The sequence below is a fragment of the Lissotriton vulgaris genome, chromosome 11 (assembly GCF_964263255.1).
Source record: "Lissotriton vulgaris chromosome 11, aLisVul1.2, whole genome shotgun sequence".
NCBI classification, from domain to species: domain Eukaryota; kingdom Metazoa; phylum Chordata; class Amphibia; order Caudata; family Salamandridae; genus Lissotriton; species Lissotriton vulgaris.
This window is the reverse complement of record NC_141699.1, coordinates 859,192,415-859,205,462: the sequence shown is the minus strand read 5'-3', so window position 1 is coordinate 859,205,462 and position 13,048 is coordinate 859,192,415. Positions and strand designations below refer to the sequence as shown.

General features: G+C 46.0%; 1 protein-coding gene across 1 annotated transcript in view; it reads left to right on the top strand.

Annotated features, from left to right (window-relative positions):
* The first annotated feature begins 10,845 nt into the window (after positions 1 to 10,845).
* Positions 10,846 to 13,048, top strand: part of RNF168 (ring finger protein 168) — a 191,648-nt gene continuing 189,445 nt past the window's right edge. The window contains exon 1 of the mRNA XM_086943996.1: positions 10,846 to 11,143. The gene's annotated coding sequence lies outside the window, so the exon portion shown is untranslated. The remainder of the gene's footprint in view (positions 11,144 to 13,048) is intronic.

Genomic DNA, 13,048 nt, shown 5'->3' with positions numbered 1-13,048 from the left:
GTCGTTCTCTGCAGCCACGTTCACCCGGCTTAACGCCACTGGCCGGGGCCCGACTCACCGAACCCCGGCAGGGACCAACACCGGGTCCGCGGGACGGGGACCCCCACCCACAGTCAGTAGCAAGCAAAGTCACTCCTCCATCAATGCTGAGCAAAGAAAGCAATCGCCGCCATATTCGGGCGTAAAAGAAGCCTCAACTACGATTGACTGGAACCTGCCTGGGTCTCTCAGCCGATGTTGTTGCACTGCAGCCTGGCTTTGCAGATACTCGAGGCCCCGGTTTCACCACTGGAGTAGGCCACAATCTTCAACTCGATGTAACTTCGTCAAACCAGCCGATAAAAAATGTTGGATTCCTAGCGTTTTTTTAAGGAGACATTGGGCAACTCAAAGGGTTCCAACACAAGATAATTTTAAAAGGCAATGATGTACCATGTATACATAAAGCCTGTAATATTCCAATGGCCATAAGGGATGAAGCGTCCAAAGAGTTAGACAAGTTGCAGGGATAACAGAGGCAACTAAGTCTTCAGATTGGGTTTCTCCGTTGTTGGTCGTTAGACAAGCCAATCGGAAACTTTGGTTAGGTGTAGACTTAAGAGAGCTTAACAAAAATATTTTTGTAGACCAGTTTCCTTAACTAAAGATTGCTTAGCTTTTGTCAGTTACCAAGGACATGAAATGGTTTACTACATTAGATTTGACTGCGGCATATGACCAGGTACCCTTGCACCCTGACTGTTGCAGATCAACAGCTTTTATAACGTTTGGATGTTTTCAGTTTGTAGGGGTCACTTTTGGTCTGGCATCTGCTGCTGCGATGTTCCAGAGATTGATGTTACAACTTTTTAAGGGAGTCAAATATGTTCTATTTTTTCAGGACAACATTCTTGTGATGGGAAAAACAGAGAGGGGACATGATTCCAACTCAGAAAAGTGATGGGGCTTTTACAAGATCACTATTTGACTACAGTGTATGCCAATTGTAAATAAAAAAACACTGTTACATATCTGGGACAAGAGATTAGTTGGAAGTTGGAACACTCTGCCATTGCCCCTTCGCTTGCAACCAGACCTTCTCTCTTTCCGTAGATCCCTTAAAACATGGCCTTTCAGCCAATAGGTTTCTCCTCCCTTTGCTGTTTCCTTGATGGCGCCGGGAAACCCTTGTGGGTAGCTCTGCGCTGGTATATAAATTTAAATAAATAAATAAAATAAATAAGGGAGTAGAACCAGAGGCTATTTTGGTTGATGCAATAATGAATGTCCTGGTACTGGTTAACAAAGACTAAATAAGAGCTTTTTTGGACATGGAGGAATATTATTCCAAGTATGGTATGAATTTTTCACGTAAGACTTTTCCCATTAGGAATTTTTTGAAAAACGATTTGCGAGTTTAATTGATCAGGTGAATGCCAGAATGGTTTCCAGTTAATCAAAAATATTTGCAATGCACCCGTGTTGCAAGGGTTTGACCCAGAGGTAAACAGTGGGATAACCACTGATGCTAGTTGTAAGGGATTAGGAGCAGTTCTGACGCAACTGGTAAAGAATGTGCCATTACATTTGCTTCACGCTCTAACCCCCACAGAGGAAAAATACTCTGTAATCAAGAAGGAAGCACTAGCGTGTGTGTGTGGGGAGAGGATTTTAAGGCATATGTATGGGGTCAAAAATAATTCTTCACAGTGATCATAAACCTTTAACTATAGCTTCAACCACTAAAGGTTAAAGCTTCTCCCAGATTGGCTTGCGTGTCCATTAAGTTATTGGATTTCAATTACCAGGCAATTTTTTAATCTTATCTGAGAACACAAAACCACTTTCTGCCCGCTGAAAATGGTGCTGTTGAGCGTTTTAACAGGGTGTTAAACTTGAAAAGGGTGAATTTGTCATGAATAAAGTAAGTTTGGAGCAGGGTTTTAAGTTATCGCATTACACCGTGTCGATCAACAGGGCTCAGTCCTTTTCAGATAATGAGGGGACACACACCTCTCCGGAAGGCAAATGCAGGTATGATTTCAAAGTCAAAGATGAGTGAATGGGCACCTTTGGAAGTAAGGAAACATTTGTCAGTTACTCAGAAGAAGAGCAAGAAGTATTATGACAGGAAACACAATTGTAAAAAAGTTGTTACAGGTAGGAGATTGGGAAAGGGTAAGAAACCGGGTGTGTACAAGAAAGTGGAAGGAAGGTTTTTACAGCCTTTAAAAGTAAAAAAATATATATTTTGCAATTATGTTTTGTTGAGTGATGGTAAAGTGTGGAACATCAGTCACATATCCAAATGTAAAGCAATGAATAGCATGGGAACAGAAGTGCTGAGAGGCACGAGTCCGTAAACTGATATGGACAGTGGATAAAAAATGAAACAATAGTTGTGGAAACGGATCCTTTCGTTGTCGGAGGCTCATACCTGCCCATTGCTGCTGTGACGGAGGGAGCATTCCTGATTGTCGGCTGACATTGACTAGGCGCAGGACTGCGAGGACCAGCCGGCTCCGGGATATCGCAGCTGGTTCCTCTTCCCGCAGTCTCCTCCTCCTGCCCAGAGCCCCTAACTGTTCGCGGCCCCCGCTTCATGGGAGCCGCTCATACCTGCCCATTGCTGCTGTGACGGAGGGTGCATTCCTGATTGCCGGCTGACATTGACTAGGCGTGGGACTGCGAGGACCAGCAGGCTCCTGGATATCGCAGCTGGTTCCTCTTCCGGCAGTCTCCGCCTCCTGCTCGGAGCCCTTAACTGTTCGTCCCTCCTCCCGCGTCGCGGGACGCGCGCGGGCCAAGCCTGGGCCAAGCCCAGGCCCATTGTAGCCTGTTAGAGACTAGAGGTGACCGGAACGGGCCCCCCCTCTTTCGCCATCCATGGGAATTGTTGCCGCCTTAAACATCTTGTAAGTACTTTTTCTGCTTGAATTAAAATCCCTTTTGGAATCCTTTTCTCAGAATCATGACTGCACGGGAGAGTAGGAACAAAGCTCCTAATGGTAATTTAACAGGAACCCTGGACAATTTCATATTGAGAGCCAACTCTGTGATTGACCAGGGCATTGTTTTGATGGATCGCAGGGTGTCTCAGGATCTTGCCATGGCCAAGAGATCATCAATGGGACACTTTGCAAATGCTCGTACACCAGAGGTTACTAGGGGCTCAAACACTGTTATTTCTCAAATGACTGTGTATAATCAATCTTCTGCGCTGGATTTGGATGCAAATTCCCCCCTTGGTCATTTGAGTCTGCAGGGTTCCCCTGTGATTTCGGGTGTCTCAACGCCGTCTAAGACCGCGGATAGACCTAATACTCGTCAGCTTCGGGGAAAAGGTATGGGTGCGATACCTAAGAAGAAGAACCCCACAACCAGCATTGTAGGAGCCAGGAAAGTTAAACCACCTAAAGGCTGCAGCAATAATGTACCGCTAATAAGCTCCAAGGATGCTGCGGCACGTAGGCCATGTGTTATACCTGACTCACCCTTGCAACCAGCAGGTACTGGGGGTGGTATTGCGCATGGTACTGGTGCATCAACGGATGAATCATCATCAGGGGAGGATTCTCTATGCTTGAAACTTACTGCACTTCTGTGTGTTTCACTCCGCCCGCTGGAAGAGAGACTTGCCCGCATTGAAAGACAACTCTCCAAGTTTGAGTATGTAACACTGGGAACTCTAAATAGTATTGCTAACAACGCACTAGACCGGGGCAATCCAAATTTGATTACTACAGCTGGGGGGGTTGAGACGCATGACAATCCTGTTATCTCTGTGACATATCCAACTGATGGCAATCATACCATATCCCAGGAGGGAGCTGCCGCAGACCCAAACCCATTGCTTAACAAATCGGGAGCGGGCCCTATGGCAGTCCAGCATATAGTGCCCAATAGTACAGGAGTGCTCCACACTGACACTATCACACACGATGGGCGGGTCCCCACAGATGCGGGCACAATAGAGAAATCCAGAACTAAGCTTAGAATTGATTTACCACCAGAGGTGAGCCCATACTTGGTTGTTTTAATAGGGGTCCCTGAAATAAGTGCGTTGAATGTTAAACCATACAACACCCTGAAAAATAAAGCCACTCATTGGTTCAACATGTATAGACCACTCCCACCTCATATCACAAGCGAAATATTAATGGTTCGAAGGGTGGGATGGGTGGGTCGCACTCCCAAAACTTTTAACTGGCGACTGTGTGCTGGTCAACTTCAGGGACCCCCACACTGTAGATTACATCTACAACTGGAGTGCATTTAGCCCAGGCACAAAAATTGAAGCTAGGGCTTGTAATGGTCGGATGCCCTCCGATATCCCGTCAGAGGGCACCTTTAACAAGTGGGGCCAAGAATCACGATTGGATTTCATTATGGTGGAGACACGCCTCTGGCCGAAGGTTGTCGACTTTGAGGTAATATCCAGGGCTGACAGCGACCATAACTCATTGAGTCTGAGGATGGACCTCCCATGCCCTAGGGCAAATGAGAAGGAAGTTGCCCCTGATATGGTTGATGGGTTGATAATAACCAACAATAGACGTAGGGTCAAGTGGGGGAAATTGGTGGCATCTCGAGATGCACTACCTAAACTATATAGTGCAATTCTACCCCTCCTCACGAAGGTCAGTGGTTTAATGGCCCAGCCCTTGGAATCAGATTTTAATGGCAATATGCAGAGAGTGTATCAGGACTTAGTAGACTGTTTAGCCGAACTCTTTAATCCGCCTAGCTCGCAGGAAGAGTAGGGTGCCTGTATCCTCCTGGTACAATGCTTCTTGTAGGAAGGCAAAAACGGAGCTCATTGGGGTTATAAAAGATGGGAGAGATAAACCAAAAATCCGCTCCTTAAGGTTGCTATACAAAGAAACAATGAATCATGCCAAGAAAGAGTGGGACATAGAAAGATGGCTTAATCTCTCTTCTTCCCTAGACTCGAAAGATGCGCGTAGATTCTGGGAAATAGTCAACACAGGGTCTGGTGAGCTCATATCTGCGATTGAACCCAATATTGAGGCCGGGGTCTGGGACCTCCACTTTAAGACCCTATACGCAGCAGTTCCAGGCCTAGAAAGCACACAGGTACTTACACCACCAATTGCAGAGCTAGATGAACTTTAATTAACACTAGAGGAGTGTGAGAAGTTGGCCTGATATATGATATCTCCAATTCTGGGGGCACCTTGTATCAGTCCAAACAATCCCTTATGGTGTCTGGTTGTAAGTCAACCTTATAGACAAGCTATCCTAAAGGTAGCATGGACTAAGCAGCCTTAAAGGCTTAACTCAAGAGGTCGTGTTAAGCAAGCTGTTTTATCAATCACAATCCTGTAATATCAAATGAAAAGACACCACACAAGTTATATATTATAAAAATATATGTATTCATTACTAGAATAATCATCTATACTCTTTATGAGTCTAGAAGCACAAACGTTTAAACAAAAGCACAGTTAAACATACAAAGTTGCACAATTATGGATGAGGGCGGGTGGCCACTCAAACCATATCCTAAAATAGTGGTATAAGAACCACCAATCGAACAGTGGTTAGGCCTAGGGCCTAGAGAATCGCTAGAACCAATCGGGACTAGCAATGCTGAAGTCGGGAAAAGCCTGCAGGAATCGGGTGCAGCGCTTAAAGCACACACATGCACCAATGCAAAGTCAATGGTGCGTAAAAGTTACAAAGTTACTGTTAAAGGAACCTTCCGACTGACCTAGAAGGACAAAACTTTAGACATATACACTAGAGGTGTGTACCAGTACAGGACCACCGACGTTCCTGAGGTGCCTCACCCACAGGAAGCGGGTGCACAGGTGCAAAGTAGTGTCAGGTTTCGTCACGCAGGTCGATGGTGCCTGAAAATGAAGATGATGCAGGCGTCGAGAAGGGAAGTGTCCGGTGTGATCCAAGGGTGGATCGAAGATGTAGAGGACCTGAAAGCAGAGGGGACAGAGTCTGGGTCACTCAGCAGTGACCAGGGTGGAACCAGGAAGGAACCAGGCAATGTCGGGCGCAATCAGGTCGCTGTCGAGAAGCTTCTCTCCGCTGCCACGTGGACTCTGGGGCACCGAGGATGTCCAGGAGTGGATCACGAGCTGTCCCACGAAGGCTCTCGCTGTCGGCGGTGTCAGCTTCCGGATTGGAGCAAACAACCCTTGGCAAGCGCAACCCACGCAGGATTCGAAGATTGCTTAGTACTCGGACCAGGAAGGTCAGAGCGGGTGCTCCTTTTCAGGGGAGCGAGGGCCAGTCCAGAGCAACCGGACTGGCTAGTCAAATTCAAAGGTTCGTCGGTACTGGGGCCGCAAGCCAATGGGCAAGCGACCGGACCAATACGTTGAGCCAAAAAGTACAGAAGGGCCCGACGCAGCACTCGTGAGTGTAGAGGGGTGAGCTTCGGTGCAGGAGTAGCTCAGGGCTGGGGCTTCTCAAACCCCAATGCACAGCTTCGAGGGAGCCTCGGAAGCTGCACGGTCAGCGCCTCGTGGTCTTTCCAAGATGGCCGGCCCCACGCTTCAGGTCGCCTCCACGGGTCTCAGCTCTGCAGGGACTGTGGATCGGGCTGTTAGAAGGCAGGAACGCTGGGTCTTGTCGAACTCTGTCGCTCGAGTTCCGGCGGGAACTGCAACAAAGCAAACGTTAAGGTGCTGGATGGTGCCTGCTTGCACAGGGTGGTCACTCCTTGACCACAAGGGAGATTCTTCAGTCTTCTACATCGAGTAGGATGTCGAAGGGTCCAGAGTTTCATTTCATAAGTTTCAGTCAGGATAATCTGAGTGAGTTGGCACTGCTCCCACCTATATACCAATCTAGTGGGCTGGATTACCTGCTCGGTCCCTCCTATGGGTGGGACCCAGGAAGGGGGTGGTTACACCCCTTTCCCTTTGTCCAGGGTCGCGCTGGGACTGGGGCTGGTGTGCCCCAGAACCGGTTTGACCCAGGCAGTGTCTGGTTTCTTTCAAACCTCCCTGCTACAATCCACTATCTCCTGTCTGGGGTGGTGTGACACCTCCCCGCGACAGGAAACCCTTTGTCCAGGCCTCCTCTGCCAAGTTTCGGTCAGCAGCAGGAGGTCAGATTCGTGTCTGTGGCAGAAGCGTCCATTTTGTGATGCTGAGTTTTTTTTTAAAATCAACCGCGTTTTAGTAAAGTAACATGTCTTCTCCCTCTAGAGGGGTGGAATGCTATGCCCGTCGACAGGACTGTCGAGGGGATAGTATTCCAAATCGTATGACACCTTACACAACATGTTTTGATAAAGCCAAACCTAAGTTAGCATATAACCGCGATGGATTATAATGCACTTAAGAGTATATGGTATGGCATTATCCCGGAACAGCTTAGGGAATTGGTCCCGACAGCTGCAGACAGGCTCAGCTCATGCTAGAGCACCATCTCACATAAAACCACACACTCTGCCTCCAGGATTGTTAAGGCCTGCCATAGGAGTGACTTATAGGTATATATGTGTCCAGATATAGGTTTAGATATAGGTATACTATATCTAAACAAGGGGTGATTACACCACCTTGCCCCAGCTGAGTGATCAGCCAGTTGTGCCAATTTAAGAACCAGCCAGGGGTGGCAAAAGATATGCTGCAGCCCCTGGTAGGCCTAGGATGTACCTATGCCCTGGGCACCTATAGTTCACTTGTACAGGGGCTGATAAGGTGTCCAGTATCAGATTGGGTATGCACCTAGGGTGCATGGAGTCCATTTTACAGAGAGAGCAGATAGCCTGGGGCCCTGATTAGCAGGGAACCAGGCCAACTAAGTCGAAAACCAGCTAAACACAAGGCAAAAAATCTGGGGTAACCATAGTCAGGTATCCACCTTCCTACAAGGGGGTTCATAATGCCATAGGGAAATTGGCTATGGGAAAGGCTCCCCGGCGACCTATTTAAGGACCAATCGAGGATTTGGGCCCCTTACCTGCATACCCTTTTTAATGCAGTCCTGGGAGGCATGGAGGTGCCGGGTACATGGCTGGGAGCAGAGATGGTCCCAATCTTTAAGAAGGGCTCTCCTCTGCTCCCAGCCAACTACAGGCCCATCAGCCTCATCGATGTCCCCCCAAAAATCTTCCCACAACTAATTTTAGATTGTTTGCAGGAGTGGATGGAGGAGTATGATATCCTCAGTCCCTATCAGGCCGGATTTAGGAGACACACATCTACCATGGATCAGATTTTCCGTCTTATTCTGTTATACTGGAAGACAGTAACAATAGAGGGTGGCAGCCTCTACATGGTGTTTGTGGACCTTCGGTCCGCGTTTGATTTGGTACCCAGGGGGAAATTGTGGCCGTTGCTCTTGGATATGGGAGTTCCACATGCAATATTGGGGGTTTTGATGTGGTTGCTTGTACGGAACTTCGCACAGGTTAGATGCGGGAGGAATGGGGCGTTGTCATCCAGGTTTCCAGTTTGCAGGGGGGTCAGACAGGGGTGTGTTCTGGCACCAACCCTGTTATGCATTTACGTGAATAGCGTAATAACGCACCTGGATGCGGTCCCCAACAATGAGGCACCCAGATTGGCAGGCAGGAGGGTGCCGGCGATAATGTTTGCTGATGACACCCTCCTGCTTTCCAAATCCACTATGGGGATCCAACGCGTACTGGACGGCTTCACGGATTTTTGCCAATGCCGTGGTCTGGAAATCAACGCAGATAAAACAAAATGTATGATTTTTAATCCCCAGCATCCACCCGCCCAACACCCACTCTGGGTTCGGTTATACTGGAGAGAGTACAGACCTTTCAATATCTAGGGGTTACGATAAACGAAAATCTTTCTTGGGGCCTCCAACAGGTCAAGTCCCAACTCAAACTGTCTCAATTAGTGGGGGGCATCCTTAAGATGTCAAATACATCGACATATAAGCCAGTGAGCCCCGCACTTGAGATTTACAAAGTCAAGGCGAGGGCATCGGCTCTCTACAGTGGGGAACTTTGGTGGCACTTGTGCGGGCCTGAAATCCCTAACCTGGAGAACAAATTTATGCGGCAATTATTGGCACTTCCCCAAAGCACACCACTCCTACCATTAAGGTTAGATCTAGGACTGAGCTCTATCCAGGATGAGCTAGCCCTGAAACTTCTCAGGTTCTGGCGCAGGCTCTGGATAACTCCAGAACTTTCAAATTATAGGCTTGAACTGAAGGATGTATTGAGCCTTAGGAAAGCAGCAAAAATCTCTTGGCTTGTATTTGTGAAACAGGAATTGGAGAAAATGGGACTATTTGCCCTGTGGTATGAACCAGAACGGGCGTGTAGGGAGGTTTCAGGTAAATCCCTCACGAAGTCCTTTATGGATCACAAACGTAACACATGGCTGCATGATTCTCGAGCAGGCTCCCTCATACAAGTGTTTTTAACTATCAAGACTTCATATGTCTTTGAGGCATTCCTGAACGTCATTTATCCAGTAGGAGCAAGGAAGCTCAATATCCAATGGAGGCATGGAACACTACCACTTAGGGCTTTCACAAGCAAATGGCCTTCCCCTGCGAATAAATTCTGCCTGGGGTGCAGTGCCAGTCAAGAGGATGAACTCCACATACTCTTTTTCTGTCCTGATTATAGCAAAGCTAGGAAGTACTGGTTAGTACCCTTGTGCAGGAACATGGGCTTTGACAAATGCTCGGTTGCAGTGAGAATCTTAAGACTGATACCTCGGGGCATATTGTCTTTGCACTTTCAAAGTTCTTGACAGCCATGTGGTGGTCTAAGAGATGTTTTTAATTGCAAACAGTAGCTAGGGGTGATTGAATATTCCTGATTTTATAAAATTTCTACTGTATACTATGTATTGATTATTGTATATTATGTGTTGAAATATACGTTTTAATTGCAATCTTTTATGGCTGAAAAAATGTCGAAATAAAAATTAAATAAATGAATGTTGTCGGAGGGGGGGGGGTGAATAAATGAAGAGAAAGAGAGGCACAGACTTCAAGAAATGGAATCTGGGGAAGAAAATCTACAGAACGATAACCAATGTCTAAATCAGTTTGTAAAAATGAGACTGAGAAGGAGAATAACAGAACCTAAATAAAATTCTCAGATTATGAAAGTATCATATTGTATATTGCATAAATTCGTCTCACCTTATTAAATGCTATAGTATTTAAGAGGTTTTGCTTATACTATAAGACTTGTGATAATCAGTTACACACTTGTTAGGAGGGTAAAGTGCTGTGGTGTAAATTGTCAGTGTGCATTTTTGATCCTATAGTCCTTTGTGGCTTATAGTTTGCCAGGGCATTATGATGTCATTTCGAATACTTGCATTAAGGCTGTGATGAGCTGGAGGTAGGAGCCTACCATTTTATCTGATTAAATCTGGGGTAACTTTATTTAATAAAGAACTTATTAATAATTCTTCTACTTGTGAACAGCATTACTACATGGGGTCGGTAGAAACCAAACAAAAGGCTAGTTATGGCCTCAAGGTTCTAACCGGCCCTGGCGCTGAGCCAGCCTTCAGGCTCGAGCTTTCAGTGGTTCGCCAACCTCTCCTATCTGATCATACATCCTCTTGCTTCCTTCTGTTCCCTTTCCCTCGTCTGCCTTTTTTTGCGCTCCACGGTACACGCCATAGCCCAAATCTCCAGAACCTTTAATTATATTTCGAGTACCCTCCTTAGACGCTAGTATATTCCTCCCTGGAGAAGCTCCCGTCTAGCCCGCTCAGGTGGGCTCTGCCTTTCCGGCACTGTTCCTCTTTCAAGAGGTCGCACTATTTTGCAACGCTGGTGCTGACTCTGAAAACAGACTTTGAACGAACGATTCTTGTTCAGACCGGAAGTTGAATATCTGCCCGGGCTTGTTGCGGAATTCGTGGGCGGAAGAGGAGAAAGGGGGCGTGAAGCTAAGCTAAGCCTGACACGAGGCGGTCTTCTGGGAAAGGAAGAGGCGGGGATTGGAGAGCGCGAGAAGAGGATCCAGCGGGAAAGTGGTGCACAGCTATCGTTAGTCCCGCCTCTAAACCGGACAGCCTCTTGTTGGTATTTGGTCTCAATAGGTTCCCGCCGGCACGTAACGCTTCAGTGCTGCATGCTCTGGCGGTTTGGGTGCCTTCTGTCCTCTATCCCGGGACAGGATTGTGTGTTCGGGGCCAACGCTGTTATCACAATTTTGGTGAGTAGGGGGCGGGTCCGTCCGTATTGTCTTGACTCACAATTCTATTACAGGACCGGAGGCCGTGTCCTTAATAGAATTGAACATTCTTGGCGCGAATGCTAGCAAATTTTTGATTGAGCAACCAGCCCACTGCAACTGCAGCTTATGTGCCCCCAAAGAGACTATTCCACTTCTTTTTACAGGTGGAATAAAGCTTTGTCACCTCACCTGCAGTGTGTTTATATCCCCATATCTGGAGGATCCCACAGGTTCATGTGGGAAGCAGGCAACAATCACAAAGACGTTTAGAAGGTTTATTTAGATAAGGAGATCTGTTCAGTATGGATGGACATGTCCAAGAAGCGAAAGTTGCATATCTTGGATCTAATGGAAATTCTAACTTTATTGTATTGGACTCTTAACTACCTTCTGATTGAAGCTTTCTGTGTGCTGTCTATTTCTACAGTGGGAGCGTCGTAGGGTGCTCTACTGCGGAGTTGTTGGTGGATGATCATTGTGCCAACATGAGCAGTGGCGAGAATCAGAATTACGACTTCCACGGCAGATGTGATGCCGACCCACTGGGTATCCCATATATCGCAGATATTCCTTGCCATTAGGCTTAATGAAAACCCATAATGGGTTGCCCCCCCCCCTTTCCATGCCTCGGTGTCCGCTTCCATCAAGTTTTATAGGGCCCTGGTGAAAAACTGCTTGAGGGCGTTCTCCTTTATCTTGTCACAAAATGTTTCGAGCATCAATACACTGTTTTGTTGTAAAGCTAATTGATACAGTGTCACTGGTACACTGTTGAGAATACTTACACCTTTACACAGAACTGGCAGTTAGCTTTATTCTTTCAAAAATTGTTTACGTAAGCCTTAGCCACAATAAAGCTCCAGACCGATGGGTCAAGATGTAGGGGAGGTGAAGATAGAAATCAGATGTAATTGAACATTCCCCACAGTGAAGTTAACTCCCCACTCAACGTTCCAACCCATACATTACCATGCCAAAAAATTACTGTAATGAAGCGATTGAGTCGCCAAGGAGTAACCTTTTTTAGAGTTTATTTAAGTGTCACTGTCAAGGCCCACAGATGAGGAGAACAACACGTCCAGCCATCACCAGATCCAATCGCTTCTCACTGCACATTTCAAATGACAGCAATCATGACTTAGCCTCCGTTCTAAAAGTGACGTCTAACATGACACAGCCCCCATTCCATTATAACACACAATAATTTATAATCCATACAACATGCCCCCTGTTTAAAAAAAATGCTTCACAAGAAAGAACTAAATAATGTTAAGCATAATAGAATCACAATAAAAAAATGGATGCAATACCATTACAAAATACGAGACAATAGGAAAAAAAAAGAACACAATATTACATACCTTACACAGGCCTCTATAAAATACAAACGTTACCAGACCTGCAGTTCTAGTAACTTACATTTTTATATATATATATATATATATATATATATATATATATATATATATATACACAATTCCTTCCAGAGAGGTAAAAACGGGCCGCACTCCCAGAGTGAAGATTTTACACTTTTTTTATTGTAAAATTTTCATTAAATGAGGGCTTAATGATCGTGTCAGATCGACGCGTTTCGATGTTACCAAACACCTTGTTCACGATCAACTGGCCCCTCAGTAGGACTTCCTTAAAAGTATTCAGGATACAATGACGTTATTTCCTGTTTTCTTTATAGGTGGCCCTTTGCATTTTGATAGTTGTTGTTTTCAATACTGATTTTAATTTCTTCGAGGTCTGTGTTACATCCAATTGACTAATGTCATACACTTGTATTAGTTCCTAATTGCTAATGCTCTGTTCAAGTTTTATTTCAGACATTTTTGATTTTCTTATATATGTCGTCTTGTGTGTGTATATATATGTGTG